The 16849-nt window shown below is 42.4% G+C and overlaps 1 protein-coding gene across 8 annotated transcripts in view; it reads left to right on the forward strand.

Annotated features, from left to right (window-relative positions):
* Positions 1-16849, forward strand: part of Csnk1g1 (casein kinase 1 gamma 1) — a 162088-nt gene continuing 145239 nt past the window's right edge. For 6 of the 8 annotated variants that reach the window (XR_011366640.1, XM_069995188.1, XM_069995191.1 and 3 more), the window contains exon 1: positions 2-170. The gene's annotated coding sequence lies outside the window, so the exon portion shown is untranslated. Of the gene's footprint in view, positions 171-16849 lie in introns of all 8 variants that reach the window. The other 2 variants (XM_069995185.1, XM_069995186.1) reach the window with 1 other exon arrangement.

Consider the following 16849-nt stretch of genomic DNA (forward strand, 5'->3'; position numbering starts at 1 on the left):
CCCTAGGCTCCTCGCCTTCCCCCTCCCTCCCTTCCCCTCCGCCTCCTCCTCTCCTCCCTCCAGCTCTGAGGAACCAGAAGACACCACTACGGGTGGGCAGAGAAGCTCGGGGCACCCCGGGAGCCCACCGCGCCCGCCCCGCTGGAGCCCCGGGAGCACGGCCGGTCCAGGTACTTTGCTCTGTCTTCGACAAGGGTGCGTGAGGTCGGAGTGTGAGAGAAATGTGTTGTGCGTGTGAAGGCTCTGGTTCGGGGTGTGGGGGACGCCGGGACCCCGGGTGGGGCGCAGGCCGGCGCGTGTGCCTGCGGCGGCAGGGGTGGGGGGAATGGAGAGGCCGGGGGGGCTACCGGGGGTCGGAGAGTTTCGGGTGGCCGGTTAGAGACGAGGCTGAGGGGGACAGAGGCAGAAGACTTGGGGCCAAGTGCGGATCGGGAGTTTTCTACCTGGGGAGAGAGAGCGAGGGCGGAGGTGGGGTGTGTGAGTGTGTGTGGGGGGCTTTTCTCAAAACGGGGGGCATCGTTCAGGGCCAGGAGGGCACGAACTCGGAGTGGGGGTGTGTGGTGGGGGGGAGGTAGGTGGCCGGAGCAATTGCAGGCTTCCCATTGATCAAAGCTTTCCCTACCCACCCCAGCTGGGACAGAACCTGGCCTTCGAGGGATGTCGGCTGGGCACCCGCGGAGCCGCCCTTGGCAGAGCTTAGGTTAGGAGAGTGGGTAAATGAGACCTCCCTCCACCCAACTTCCGTGCGCTTCCCCCCCTCCTTCTTCCTTTCCTGCTCCCTAGCCCCGCGGTCTTTTAACGAGCAGTCTCCCTCCCCCCCCCCCCCCCCCCCCCGCCGTGGGCAGACATCACAGCGTAAAAAGTGAGCAGGGGAACTGGGTTTCTTTCTTCCCTATAGACCTACTAAAAAGGATACTTCAGATGGTTGGAAAGTATCGGGATATGCATATTCAGCCAGGTCTCCCAGCCCCATCACGATCTGACGGGAGATTTCTTAGAAAAGTGCCGTACTGAAAAAGCACCTGGACATAGTGAAATGTAGTGTTGTAAAAGGATGTACGTACTTATACCCCTCCCCTCCCAAAAAAAGACAAAACAAAACTGGGGGGGGGGGGGGAAGAGGTCTACAGGGGACATGTTGAAACAAGCCCTTTCTGAACTCTTTCTTAACCTGTCAGTAAACCTGACCTCGTTTAAATTGAGCAGAAAGTTCCTTCATTTATGTTCCAGTCAGGGACTGAATTGAAGCTACTGTTGTGCGACATGTCTTAGAATAGATACTTGGACATTTGGAGAGACAAGATTCTCTGCGGTTGAGCTGCCTCTTAATCTTTTAAGGAGATAATTGTAGTCAAGTGGAAGTATTGGCTTTGAAGTAGATGAATCTAGGATTGAGCCCAGATTGGGCCACTGAGCTAGTTATTGACCTTGGGCAAATCATACTCCAGTTCAGTTTCATGACTAGAAAGAGTTAAATTCCTGCCAGTGTCGGAAGTGGGATAATGTATTTTAATAACAGCCCATTTTAAACAGAAGCACCTTGGAATTGGAAGGTGAATGCAGAGTAAAGGTAGTCCAATTTAGTGGAATGAAGTTTGAGACAGGAAGGAAACAGGATGATAATAATTCAAAGCTTTTGTATATGCAATGTGGCTTTGAATGCCTTTTACAAATTTTATTTGAATTTCTTTTGTGGTTCTGGGCCCATATCCAGGGCCTCTGACATGCTACACACCTGTTCAGTTATTGACCTACAACTCTGGCACCTAGAAACTGATTATAAGCAGCATGAAATTCACTTATCAATAACTGAATTATTAAAACTCAGTAAAGTAAGATATATTTTAAAAAACTAAGTGACCAAGACATTTTAATAGGTTTGTCTCAGATACACCATTTTGGTGTATTCAGTATGGATTGGTAGGAAAAACATTTTAAAAGTAATGTATGTAAATCTTAACAGTCACATGTCTCTAAATAGAATTAAAATTGGTGTATAAAATAGAAAATATTGGTAATTTTAAGATTACCAGTAATATGACTCACCTTAATCAGATTTAGGCTAACGTAGCAAAACTTATGTCATATATAATCTGTAAAACAAGTGAAAATGGAATAAATTTCTGCCTTTAAGTTATTCATCATTAGAATATAGGCATAAGAACAAGAAAGATGAAATCTTTATATTTGCTTCATTTAAAATAATAGTTATATGTAACCAAATGTATGTCAGGTTTTCAATTTTTTTTTTTTTTTTTGTTGGTCGTGGGGCTTGAACTCTGGGCCTGGGCTCTGTCCCTCAGCTCTTCAGCTCAAGGCGAGCGCTCTACCACTTGAGCTACAGCGCCACTTCCGGTTTTCTGGTGGTTTATTGGAGATAGGAGTCTCACAGTCTTTCCTGCCCGGGCTGGCTTTGAACCGCGATCCTCAGATCTCAGCCTCCTGAGTAGCTAGGATTACAGGCGTGAGCCACCAGCGCCCGGCTATAGGTTTTCAATTTTTTTATCCTAAGTACTAGGGAACTTGTGGCCATTGAAGTCATCATGTCCTGGTGCCTACTGCTTGAGCCACACCCCTAGTCTGTTTATTCTTTTTTTTTTCTTCCCGTCATGGGGCCTGAACTCTGAGCCTGGGCACTGTGCCTCAGCTCTTCAGCTCAAGGCTAGTGCTCTACCACTTTGAGCCACAGCGCCACTTCCAGCTTTTTTTGCTTATGTGGTGCTGAGGAATCAAACCCAGGGCCTCATGCATGCAAGGCAAGCACTCTACCACTGAGCCACTTTCCCAGCCCCTGTGTTTATTCTTAGTTTACTGTTGTCCTGCCCTAGATGGTGATACTCCAGCCTTTGACTCTCAAGTAGTTGGGATCACAGGCATGAGCCACAGACTTGGTTTGTTTTTGAGATAGGGTTTCCATATTTTTTTTTTTTGTCGATTGTGGTGCCTGAAATCTGGGCCTGGGTACTTCCAGCCTTTTCTGTTTTTGTGGTGCTGAGGAATCGAACCTAGGGCTCATGTATGTGAAGCAAGCACTCTATCACTGAGCCAACTTCTTAACCCTTCCATAATTTTTTCCTGGGCTGGCTTGCAACCTTGATCTTTGTGTCTCGGTCTCCCAAGTACCAGGGATTACTGTGCTCAACCTTCAGCTAACTCTGTGTGCTTGCGTGCGCGCGCGCGCGCGTGTGTGTGTGTGTGTGTGTGTGTTTAAATTTAACTTATAATTAGTAATTTAAAAAATTAAGGTGCTGGGAAGGTGGCTCAGTGGTAGAGTGCTTGCCTTGCATGCATGAGGCCCTGGGTTCAATTCCTCAGCACCACATAAGCAAAAAGAAAAAAGCTGGAAGTGGCGCTATGGCTCAAGTGGTAGAGCGCTAGCCTTGAGCTGAAGAGCTGAGGGACAGCACCCAGGCCCAGAGTTCAGGCCCCACGACTGGACTAAAAAAAAAAAAAAATTAAACTTACTCTTTTTCATAAGAACATAAAGGGGGCAGGGAATGTGGCTTAGTGGAAGAATGCTCAGCTAGCATGCATGAAGCCCTGGGTTCGATTCCTCAGTACCACATACACGGAAAAAGCAAGAAATGGTTCTGTGGCTCAAGTGGTAGAGTGCTAGCCTTGAGCAAAAGAAGCTCAGTGCCCAGGCCCTGAGTTCAAGCCCCAGGACTGGCAAAAAAAAAAAAAAAAAAAAAAAGAACATAAAGGACAGTCTTTAAGCTCCTGTATTTGCTGTTAGGGAGCAGAAATGTATCCATTTCTCCTACTTTAACCCTGTTACACTAAAATAAATCCTTGCTAAAACTTAAAAAAATGCTATAGTTTAATTTGCTTTAATAGTTTGGTGTTTATGTGTGAGCTCACATGCACGTGCGTGTATATAAAATATTCATATAAAGTTTTCAGTTCAGTGTAACTTTACAGAGAGGTTTGTAAGTTTTAGGCAAATTTGAGTGAATTTTCTTAGCATGTGTTTTTCCTCATATCACTTAAACAGTTAAAGTTGTATATTTTTGGTAAGGCCATTCAACTGTATAAATGCCATCTAAGGGGGTGCAGTCTTAAATATGTATGTATGCTTTTTGCTTTGTTTTCTTGGCTCATTATTTTTCAGAATCTTTTGAATCTTTTTTTTTTTTTTTTTTTTTTTTGTGGTCGTGAGGCTTGAACTCTGGGCTGGGCACTGTCCCTCAGCTCTTCAGCTCAAGGCAAGCGCTCTACAACTTGAGCCACAGTGCCACTTCCAGTTTTCTGGTGGTTTATTACAGATAAAAGTCTCACGGACTTTCAGGCACAGACTGGCTTTGAACTGCAATCCTCAGATCTCAGCCTCCTGAGTAGTTAGGATTACAGGCTTGAGCCACTGGCACCCGGCTTTATTTATTTTTGTAGGTTGGTCGTGGGGCTTTAATTCTGGGCCTTGGCACTATCCCTCAGTCCTCAGATCTCAACCTCCTGAGTAGCTAGGATTATATGCAAGAGCCACCAGTGCCTGGCTAAATATCAGTTTATTTTTACGTGATTAGAACTACAGTTCTGTGTAAATCATATATAATGGATAGAGACTGTTGTAGGAGATGCTTTTCCCAATGACCTCTTTCACTCAGAGTATGTAACCATTCCAAGGATCTTGCAGTTGTTTGTTGTGGAATTTGCTTGTCAGGAAATCTAAAAATGACTAAACCTTCCTTCAATGTCTGTCTCTTTGATGATCTCAAAAAGTTTTATATGAGACTGGGAGGACATATATACACATATTTATTTACATATATTCTCATGCTCATATATAGTATATACAGTATATATATATATATAGTATATATATATATATATATATATATTATAGTATATATAATGAGCAGTATGCAGTTGTTTGTTTGTTTTTGGTGCTGCCAGATCAGGAATGAAAGAGAGTTACTGTGGAAATGTGAAGAAAAAAACATGTTCAGGCAGTGCTTTCCTTTTGCTCAAACAAATGAGTATATTTTTCAGAGCTTGTTTCCATTTTAAGGATATTTATTTTGTGGAGATAATGATTGAGTTTCTAATGAGGTTCAATAATCTTTATATTGAGGGAAAATAGATGACATTATAATTGATTTTTCTAGTACCAGTTTTAATAGTAATAGCTTTGGTAGTTCTAAAGAAGTAGATTTTCCTGAAAGAACTTTTCAATTTGTAGAATGAGAGTTCTCTTTTTAACATTTAACTTGTCCCTATCCATTTGAGCCTAACATCAAAACTTGAAAGATGGGAGTTGGAGTGGAAATGGGTGAATTTATTTCAGAATTAACCATTTTAAGTTTTACAGATTTAGAAAGTTTTAGAAACCTAAGTTGGATTTGGACATTATTGGCATTGTGTTCAAGATGGATCTGGGGGGAAAAATATATGCCATCTGTTTCAGATTCCTTCTTTCTCAACCTTTCCTGTGTGTTTTGTAGCTTTCAACTCATCAAACTATAAAAAAAAAAAAAAAAAACCTCCAGGGATGGGGGGAGTTGGGGATGTGGGGAGGAAAGGATGGTAGGGGAAAAACAAAGGAGGAGGTAACAATGCTCAATAGGAAATGTACTCATTACCTTACTCCTGTAACTGTAACCCCTCTGTACAGTATCTTTACAATAAAATATATATACAAAAGATAAAAACCTCCAGTAAGTTGAGATTATATAATGTCAGCTCTATCAGTGAATTTATAATGAAAAAACTTGTATTTTAATATTGCATTATACAAGATGATGCTAGGCATTGGTTAAAGATAATTGTAAAACTAATTCAAACTCTGAACCTTAAATGACTTCCTTCATGTTTTTGTTTTGTTTTTTTGGTCCCTACTGGGGTTTGAACTTAACTTGCTTTACTAGCACTCTACTTTTAGCCCAGCTTTTTTTCTGGTTAATATTGGAGATAAAGGCTTGAGGACTGTTTTGCTTGGGCTAGCTTTGAAGCCTAGTTTTCTAGATCTGACCCTTCTGAGTAGCTAGGATTACAGGTGTAAGCCACCTGCATCCAGTTTTACTATTTGAATCTTTGTCATCATTCACTTAATATACTTTTTTTTTTTTTTTTTTGGTGTCAGTTCTTAAGGCTTGGGCACTGTCTCTGAACTTTTGCTTAAGGCTAATGCTCTTTTTGAGCCACAGCTGCACCTCCTTTCTCCCCTCCCCCACGTGATTAATTAGAGATTAGAGTCTCTCAGACTTTCCTGCTAGGGCTGGCTTTCAACCACAAACTTCAGATCTCAGCCTCCTGAATAGGTTACAGGCTTGAGCCACTGGTGCCTGGCTTAATAAGCTGTTTTTCTCAGTGCTTTTTTTTTTTTTTTTTAAACCAGTCCTGGGGCTTGAACTCAGGGACTAGGCACTGTCTCTGAGCTTTTTTTTTGCTCAAGTTTAGCACTCTACCTCTTGAGACACAGGGCCACTTCCTACTTTTTCTGTTTATGTGGTCCTAAGGAATCGAACCCAGGGCTTCATGCATGCTAGGCAAGCACTCTACCATTAAGCCATATTCCCAACACTTTTTTTTTCTTTTATGCTCATACTAGAGCTTGAACACAGCTTTGATGTTGTTCCTTAGCATTTTTGCTCAAGGCTGGCACTATACCACTTGAGCCATACCTCCACTTCAGCTATTTTCCTGGTGGTTAATTGGAGATAAAAGTCTCATGGACTTTCCTGCCATACTGGCTTTGAATTTGAACCTCAATCCTAAAATCTCAGCCTCCCGAGTAACTAGGATTACAGGTATAAGCTACTAGTGCCTGGCTTGTCAGTGCTTAAACCATAGTCCATTTGCTGGTAAAAATTGCTTTCAGAAGTGGGCATAGTGGGCTGGGAATGTGGCTTTGTGGCAGAGTGCTTACCTTGCATGCATGAAGCCCTGGGTTCGATTCTCTGGTACCACATAAACAGAAAAAGCTGGAAATGGTGCTCTGGCTCAAGTCGTAGAGTGCTAGCCTTGAGCAAAAGGATCTCAGTCAGAGTCAGTGCCCAGGCCCTGATTTCAAGCATCAGGACTGGCAAAAAAATAAAACTAAAAGTGGGCATAGTAATATTTAATAAATTTTTACAAGAGACATTTCTTAGTGACAATTCTACTTGCATCCATTCTTTCCATATTAGGTTTTTCATTACCTGGAATTGTGTTTTGTTTTCACCTAAATATGTGCATATACTTAGCACTTTCACTTTTCACTTAGGATCTTTTTTTTGGGGGGGGGGAGGTGGATGCTAGAGAAATTTGGGTCCTAAGAAATGGAAAGACATGGTTGGAGGCGTGATTCAGTTGGTAGAGCACTAGCCAATGAGTGAAAGAAGCAGGTACCAAGTTCAGGTACCAATCTCTTACCTAATAAAGAAAATGAAGAAATGGGAGAATAGGCCTGGTGCCTAGCTACTTGGGAGGCTGAGATCTGAGGATCATGGTTCAAAGCCCAGCCCAGAGTTCAAGTGCCACAACCGACCAAAAAAAAAAAAAAAAATTGGGCTGGGAAGATGGCTCAGTGGTATAGCGCTTGCCTTGCATGCATGAGGCCCTGGGTTCGATTCCTCAGCACCACATAAGCAAAAAGAAAAAAGCCGGAAGTGGCACTGTGGCTCTAATGGTAGAGTGCTAGCCTTGAGCTGAAAAGCTGAGGGACAGCGCCCAGGCCCAGAGTTCAGGCCCCACGACCCGACCCAAAAAAAAAAAAAAAAAAAAAAAAAAAAGAAAGGGAGGATATTCTGTTGGGTTTACTGAACAGGAAAAGACCATAACTTGCTGAGGTGATATTAGTTGTCATTTATCATGGATCAGAAAGACTCAATGGTGTTTGAGAAACAGTACTAACTAGCTCTAATGTGCATGAAGAGAGCCATCTGGATAGAAGAGAGTCACACTTTATCTGCAGCAGGAATGTTCTGACAAGGTAGGAAGATAGATGGACTGTCCCTATATATCTATAGTCTGTGTCTTTCACCCAGAAGCTTCAAGTAGGCAGTTTGGTTTTGGTGAGGGCGAGTTGCCAAGGATGGTTAATCATCTGTCACAATGGAGGTATAGCCAAGAGAAGATAGGTGGACAAATAGTCATTGCTTTTGTCACCAAAGAGGATTTGGTGCTATTCCTCTCTGAGTGTGTGGGTAAGTCAGAGTTTTTCAGTTTCATGTCTCTGTTAAAATGCCACATAAAATTTCCAGGAAGCAGTAGCATTAGATCAATAGTGACTTGTGTTGCTTACACATTATAACTTCTTATCCTAGAAAAAGGCCTGAAGCCTCTGAATGAAAGTAGTATACATTGATAAGTTTCAAAATATAGTCTGTTGGCAGTAATAGATGATGTGATCTTTCCCTCTATTTTTGTTGTTTATTGTCTGTGATAATTACCAGAGTTCATTTCAAAATTTTTAGGATAAATTACTAATTATAGCCATAATCAATTAGCTTCTTGTCCATTTTCTAAAGGTCACTCCCTGATGTACATGCAAATAAGCAAAGGAAAGTGTCAAGGGGATTAAAATTTTGTTTTCACTGTACTATAATGTCTGTCTTCTACTCTGGCAATATCTATTCTTTGAAGTTGTATATGCCCTATGAAAATTTTTTTTTCCGCTCTTTGATTTTTGGCTCAGCAGGGCCTTGTGCCTGGTGTGCATTCACTTTTAAGATTTTATTTAGAATAATTTTAGCTTTACAGAATAGTTGAGGAAATAGTACACAGAGTTCTATAGGCTCTCCTTGTCCTAATAGTTAAACCTATTAACATCTTACATTATTATTGTACATGTTACAATTATTGAACCAAAATTGGTGCATTATAACTATAATACATAAATTGTTAAATAGTGTATGGTTTAGTGGGTTTTGACAAATGCATAGTAACCTGTATCTGCCATTTACAATGTCTTACAGAATAGTGTTACCACTCTAAAAATCCCATGGACTTTACCTGTCCATCTCTTAACTTCCCTTCAATCATGGCAACCACTGATCTTTTTTGTCTTTGTTAAAATGCCGTGTGGTTGGTATCATATATACCATTTTTTCCCCCATGTATACCTTTTAAAGACAGATTTGTTTCATGTAGCAATATGCGTGTAAGGTTCTTTTATATGGGCTTGATAGTGTATTTCTTTTTTAGTAAATAATTTCCTATTGTATGGATATACAAGTTTATCACTTCATATTCTTAAGGACATCTTAGTTACTTCCAGTTTTTAATAATTATAAAAATTGTTATAAACATGTATGTGCAGGTTTTAGTGTGAGCATTGTTTTTAACTCCTTTGAATAATTACCTATGAGTGTGATTGCTGTATCATATGGTAAGGCTTTAATTTTGTAGAAAACTACTAAACTGTCTTTTAAAATGGCTCTGCTATTTTGCATTCTCACCAGCAATGAATGATAGTTCCTTTTGTTCTAGATCCACACTAGCATTTGGTATTATCATTTTTGCATTTTGACTATTATCTAATAGATATGTAGTAGTATCTCACTGCTTTAATTTGCAGTTGCCTAATGATGGTGTATTATGTTGGGCATCATCTCTGCATATGCTGATTTGCTATTTATATGTCTTCTTTGGTAAGGTGCTTATTCAGATCTTTTTTTTTTGTCCATCATGGGGCATGACCTCTGGGGCTTGGCGCTATCCCTCAGCTCTTGAGCTCAAGGCTAGTGCTCTGCCTCTTGAGCCACAGCACTTCTGGCTTTTTCTGCTTATGTGGTGCTGAGGAATTGAACCCAGGGCCTCATGCATGCAGGCATTGAGCCACCTACCATTGAGTTACCTTCCCAGCCTCCCCCCCCCCCCTTTTTTTTTTTGGTCTGTCATGGAGCTTGAACTCTGGGCCTGGGCGCTGTCCCTCAGCTCTTCAGCTTGAGGTGAGCACTTTACCACTTGAGCCACAGTGCCATTTCCAGTTTTCTAAGTGGTTTATTGGAGATAAAAGTCTCTCAGACTTTTCTGTCTGGGCTGGCTTTGAACCATGATCCTCAGATCTCAGCCTCCTGAGTAGCTAGGATTACAGGTGTGAGCCGGTGCCCAGCCTTATTCAGATCTTTAGCCTATTTTCACAAGGCCTCCTTATGTAGCCCAAGATGGCCTGTAACTCACAATTCTTCCTGAGTCCCTTGATTAGGATTACAGGTAAGCATCACCACACTTAGGGGTTGTTTTCTTTGTATTGAGTTTATTCTGTTACATCTTTTTTTTGGATTCAAATCCTTAATCACCCTATTTTTTTTTTCCAATGTTGTCTTCTAGTCTGTGGCTTATGTCTTAGCTCTCTTTTCTCTTAAAAGTCTTTTTTTGCTGGGCGCTGGTGGCTCACGCCTGTAATCCTAGCTACTCAGGAGGCTGAGATCTGAGGATCACGGTTCAAAGCCAGCCCGGGCAAGAAAGACCGTGAGACTCCTATCTCCAATAAACCACCAGAAAACTGGAAGTGGCGCTGTAGCTCAAGTGGTAGAGCGCTCACCTTGAGCTGAAGAGCTGAGGGACAACGCCCAGGCCCAGAGTTCAAGCCCCACGACCGACAAAAAAAAAAAAAAAAAAAAGTCTTTTTTTTTTTTTTTTTGGGTCCGGTCATGTGGCCTGTACTCTGGGCCTGGGCGCTGTCCCTCAGCTCTTCAGCTCAAGGCTAGCGCTCTACCACTTGAGCCACAGTGCCACTTCCGGCATTTTTCTTTTTGCTTATGTGGTGCTGAGGAATCGAACCCAGGGCCTCAGGCATGCAAGGCAAGCGCTCTACCACTGAGCCACCTTCCCAGCCCCTCTTAAAAGTCTTTTTATAGTACAGGTTTTTTGGTTTTTTTTTTTTTTCTTCCCTGTACTAGAGCTTTAATTCAGGGGTCTCATACTGCTAGAAAAGTGTTGTGCCATTTCACCCATGTCCTCCTTATCATGTATTTGTATGTATGCATGTATTTATTTATTTATTAGTGCTATTACTAGGAATTGAACCCAAAGTCTCATGCTCTTGCTCGGCTTCCTTGCTCACAGCTGGTGCTCTACCACCTCAGCCATGCCTCCAGTTTGGCATTTTTCTGGTTAATTGGAGGTGGAGTCTTGAAGACATTTCCATCCATGTTGGCTTCCATCTTTGCTATCTAGGCCAGTCTCCTGTGATTAGGAGCACAAGCCACTGGCACCCAACTGCTTTTAGTGTTTTTTTTTTTTTTGGTCCAGTTGTGGGGCCTGAACTCTGGGCCTGGGCGCTGTCCCTCAGCTCTTCAGCTCAAGGCTAGTGCCCTACCACTTGAGCCACAGCGCCACTTCTGGCTTTTTCCTTTTTGCTTATGTGGTGCTGAGGAATCGAACCCAGGGCCTCAGGCATGCAAGGCAAGCACTCTACCACTGAGCCAACTTCCCAGCCCCTTTTAGTGTTTTTTTTGAGATAGGGTATTGTGTTTTGTTCCAACCACCCTCAGATTGCAGTTCTATTTACACCTCCAGGGTAGCTAGATTATAGATGTTAGCCACTATGCCTGGCTTAGCTAGTTTATTTTATTTCTTTTTTGCTTTCATGGATAGCACTTTTGGTATTGGATCTAAAAACTCATTGCCAGTTTCAGATTTTCTTCTGTTATTTATTTTATTTTATTGGCCACTCCTGGGGCTTGATCTCAGGGCCTGAGCCTCTTTGTGCTCAAGGCCAGTGCTCTACCACTTGATCCACAGTTCCACTTTCACCCCTTTCTGCTTATGTGGTACTGAGGAATTGAACCCAGGGCTTCATGCATGCTAGGCAAGCACCCTACCACTAAGCCACATTCCCAGCCCTCTTCTGTTATTTTTGAGATTAAAATATCATTTTGTGTTTCATCTTTTAGGTTTATGATCAATTTTGAGTTAATTTTGGCTTATGGGTGATCCAACTTTTGGTTTCGTATTTTGGAAATACTGGGGATTGATTCCAGGGCCTAGGACATATAAATTCTTGCTCTATCTCTGAACTATATCCCCATCCCCCTATCAATTGTTTCATTAATTTTTTTTTTTTTTTTTGGGTCCAGTCGTGGGGCCTGAACTCTGGGCCTGGGCACTGTCCCTCAGCTCTTCAGCTCAAGGCTAGTGCTCTACCACTTGAGCCACAGTGCTACTTCCGGCTTTTTTCTTTTTGCTTATGTGGTGCTGAGGAATTGAACCCAGGGCCTCGAGCATGCAAGGCAAGCGCTCTACCACTGAGCCACCTTCCCAGCCCCTGTTTCATTAATTTTTATTCTATCAGCTGGGTGAGGTGGCATACCCTTTTAATCCTAGCACACCAAAGGTTGAGAAAGGAGGATCTTGATTTCCAGGTTAGCCTGGGCTATAGGATGAGAAACTATCTCAAGAAAACAAAAAACCTTATCTTAAAAACATCATAAGCTGGATGCTGGTGTCTCACACCTTTAATCCTAGCTGAGATCTGAGGACCAAGATTCAAAGCCAGCCTGGACAGGAAAAACCGTGAGACTCTTACCTCAAATTAGCCACTAGAAAACCGGAAGTGGTGCTGTGGCACAAATGGTAGAGCACTGGCCTTGAGCTGAAGACTCAAGGAGAGTGCCTAAGCCCAGAGTTCAAGCCCCACGACCAACAAAAACAAAAACAAGAAAAGAACCATCATCTTTTTTTGTGGGGGCAGTCTTAGGGCTGGCACTGGGCACTGTCCCTGTCCCTGAGCTTCTTTTGCTCAAGGCTAGTACTCTACAACTTGAACCACAGCACCACTTCTGGCTTTTTCTGTTTATGTGGTACTGAGGAATCGAACCCAGGGCTTCATGTATACTAGGCAAGTACTTGTTCACATTCTTTGTCCCATAATCTTGTTGTTTTTCCTTTTCCTCTGAGATGCTGGAGATCAAAACCAAGGCTTTTCATGCTTGCCAGACAAATTTTCTATCATTGGCCAAAGACTCAGTATGGGAATGGTTTTTACATGAGATTTTTTTCTTTTCTTTTTCTTTTTTTTTAAACTGTCCAACTAGAGATGGAGTATCATGGACTTTTCTTCCTGGGCTGGCTTTGAACCTCAATCCTCTGGTCTCAGCTTCATGACCAGACAGGATTGCAGCTAGTTGTTGTGAGCCCCTGACACTGAGCTAGAATGCTTTTTTTTTTTTTTTTTTTTTTCTGGTCAGGGGGCTACTTTGCATCTGGGTGCTGTCCCTTGGCTCTTCAGCTCAAGGCTAACACTCTACCACTTGAGCCACAGTGTCACTTCTGGCTTTTTCTGAGGAATCAAACTCAGGGCCTCATGCATGCAAGGCAAGCACTCTACCACTGAGCCACCTTCCCAACACCAACATGAGATTTTTACCTCCTAACATTCTTGGATGTAATTACACGCTTTGTTCAGAATATGGGATTTTTTTTTTAATATTTTATTTTCCTGTTCCTGGGGCTTGAACTTAGGGCCTGGGCACTGTCCTTGAGCCTTGTCCTTGAGGCAATTGTTCTACCACTTGAGCCACAGCTCCACTTGCAGCTTTTTATGTTTATGTGGTACTGAGAGAGCTTCATGAATGCTAGACAAGCAGTCTACCACTAAATGAATTTTTTTTTCTTTTTTTACAAAAAAAATGATATTAGGTTATTGGGTGTTAATTGATAAATTCTTAATTCTTTGCTTGATATGTATTAGAGCTTTAGGAATTATGAGCCAAATGTGATACTTAGGTATTTATAAGTGATAAAGGATTTATTTTTTAATTTTTGGTTGTATGGCTTGAACTCAGGGCCTAGGTTCTGTCTTTGAGCTCTTTTGCTCAATGTTAGTGCTTTACCACTATGAGCCACTGCACCATATTCAGCTTTTGAGTGGTTAATTGGAGGTAAGTGTCTTCTGGGGACTTTTCTCTGTGGGCTGGCTTCAAACCATGATCCTTAGATCTCAGCTTCCTGAGTGGCTAGGATTAAAGGTGTGAGCAACCAGCTTCCAGCTGGTAAAGGGATTTGATAGGAGATCTAAATTTAGGATTTTTGAATAACTGAAGAGCTTTTGCCACTTGGTTTTATTGTTGTGCAGAGTTTCAACTATACAGATCTCTTTTTTTTTTTTTTTTTGGGTCCGGTCGTGGGGCCTGAACTCTGGGCCTGGGCACTGCACTGTCCCTCAGCTCTTCAGCTCAAGGCTAACACTCTACCACTTGAGCCACAGCGCCACTTCCTGCTTTTTTCTTTTTGCTTATGTGGTACTGAGGAATCGAACCCAGGGCCTCAGGCATGCAAGGCAAGCGCTCTACCACTGAGCCACCTTCCCAGCCCCTATACAGATCTCTTGGTTGCCTTCTACAGTGTTTGCTTCTTCCTGTTATACTTGAAAACTGTCCAGAAGATTGAGCTGCTGAAGACTGAGTAGGAAGAGATATCAGCATACTGCCCTAGTTGTCTGGTTATTTCCAAATCTAACTAAGGCAGAGTCTGAATTCTAAAAGTAATCAAATGCTATCCTTTTCCTCTCACATGCTGATAGCTAGAATCACATTGTTAGCTAGAATCCACTTGTAATTGTCTATGCAACTGTCCTGCCCTTCTAAGACATCTTTCTTTTTCCAAAATATCTTGACTTCATTATTTTATTTTTTTTGTTGGTTGTGGGGCTTGAACTCTAGGCCTGGGTGCTGTACCTCAGCTCTTCAGCTCAAGGTGAGCGTTTTACTACTTCTGGCTTTCTTTGCTTATGTGGTGCTGAGGAATTGAACCCAGGGCTTCATGCATGCAAGGCAAGCATTCTACCATTAAGCCACCTTTCTCGTCCATATCTTGACTTTAATTGGCATCATAGCATCTAAATATTCAGGCCATTTAAAATATGCAAGAATGGCTTAGTAATATGTCATTGGGCGAGTTCTGTTTGCTTTTTCAGTTAGTTAAATAGTAACATGCTGAAAGAACTACTTGAATGTGAAAGCACTTAGATTCTTTAAAGAGGTACTTTCCAAAACAATCAATATACAGCTCACTTTGCCTTCAGTGGTATCCATCTTGTTAATGCTCTGTATCTTAAATTTTATACATGATGAAATCACAAAGCTAAGAGCAAGAAATGGAGATGGTCTGATTAGACCCTTTCATTTTATAGCTATAACTACTTAAATGCAGGGCAGCTAAGTGACTTGCTTTAAGATTGTATAGCTAGCCGGGCGCTGGTGGCTCACGCCTGTAATCCTAGCTACTCAGGAGGCTGAGATCTGAGGATCGCGGTTCAAAGCCAGCCCGGGCAGGAGAGACCTTGAGACTCCTATCTCCAATAAACCACCAGAAAACCGGAAGTGGCGCTGTAGCTCAAGTGGTAGAGCGCTCGCCTTGAGCTGAAGAGCTGAGGGACAGCGCTCAGGCCCAGAGTTCAAGCCCCACGACCGACAAAAAAAAAAAAAAAAAAAAAAAAAAAAAAAAAAAAAAAAAAAGATTGTATAGCTAGGAGCTGGGAAGGTGGCTCAGTGGTAGAGCGCTTGCCTTGCATGCATGAGGCCCTGGGTTCGATTCCTCAGCACCACATAAGAAAAAAGAAAAAAGCCAGAAGTGGCGCTGTGGCTCAAGTGGTAGAGCGCTAGCCTTGAGCTGAAGAGCTGAGGGACAGCGCCCAGGCCCAGAGTTCAGGCCCCATGACCGGACCCAAAAAAAAAAAAAAAAAAAAAAAGATTGTATAGCTAGTTAATCAGTCAGACTGGAATCTAGGTTCCTAATTCCCAATGCAGTTCTATATCTGATATTTTTCTTTTCTTCTTTCCTCCTCCTCCTCCTCCTCCTCCTCCTTCTCTTCCTTCTCTTCCTCCTTTTTTTTTTTGTTAGTCATGGAGCTTGAACTCTGGCCTGGGTGCTATCCCTCAGCTCTTCAGCTGGAGGTGAGTGCTCTACCACTTGAGCCACAGAGCCACTTCCGGTGTCTGGTGGTTAATTGAAAATAAGACTCTCATAAACTTTCCTGCCCAGGCTGGTTTTGAACTGTGGTCCTCAGATCTCAGCCTCCTGAGTAGCTAGGATTACAGGCATGAGCCACCAGTGCCTGGCCTGAAACATTTTTCATTCAACTAATGAATAAATTATAATTTTACAATAAATCTTTCAAGAAATATATGTAAACTGTTAAACTACCATAGTATTTCCAAGAATTGAATTCATCTTAATTAAACTAGTAAATTAAGAGAGTTGAGTGAGTTTGCGAGTTAATGTATTTCAAGTGCGAGGTGTACTTGAACAAATGTCTATGTGTGTCTGTGTGTGTGATGTGTACTAGTGCTAGGACTTTAAAGCCTTGAGCTCTCACCAGGGTTTCTTACTTAGGGCTGGTGCTATACCATTTGAACCACACCTCTAATTCAGCCTTTTTCCCCCCTCTGGTTAATTGGAAGTAAAATTCAAGCACTTTTTAGTACAGGCTAGCTTTGAACCCTGATTCTCAGATCTCAGCCTCCTGAGTAGTTAGGATTACAGGCATGGGCCACCAGTGTGCAGCAAGTGCCTTATTTTGCCAGTACTTGAGTGTGAATTCAGAATCTTACACTTGCAATGAAGGTGCTACTCTACTACTTGATATATACTCCCAGCTGGATTTTTTTTCTTTTTCTTTTTTGTAGATCTTGGGGCTTGAAGGCCTGGGCACTGTCTCTGAGCTTTTTTGCTCAAGTATCGGGTTCTACCACTTTGAGCCACTTCTGTTTTTTTTTTTTTTTTGTCAGTTATGGGGCTTGAACTCTGGGCCTGGGTGCTGTCCCTCAGCTCTTCAGCTCAAGGCTAGTGCTCTACCGCTTGAGCTACAACACCACTTCCAGTTTTCTGTTCAGGCTGGCCTTGAACCATGATCCTCAGATCTCAGCCTCCTGAATAGCTAGGATTACAGGCATGAACCACTGGCGCCCAGCTTTACTTCTGGCTT

The sequence above is a fragment of the Dipodomys merriami genome, unplaced genomic scaffold (assembly GCF_024711535.1).
Source record: "Dipodomys merriami isolate MVZ:Mamm:240054 unplaced genomic scaffold, mDipMer1.0.p SCAF_48, whole genome shotgun sequence".
NCBI lineage: Eukaryota > Metazoa > Chordata > Mammalia > Rodentia > Heteromyidae > Dipodomys > Dipodomys merriami.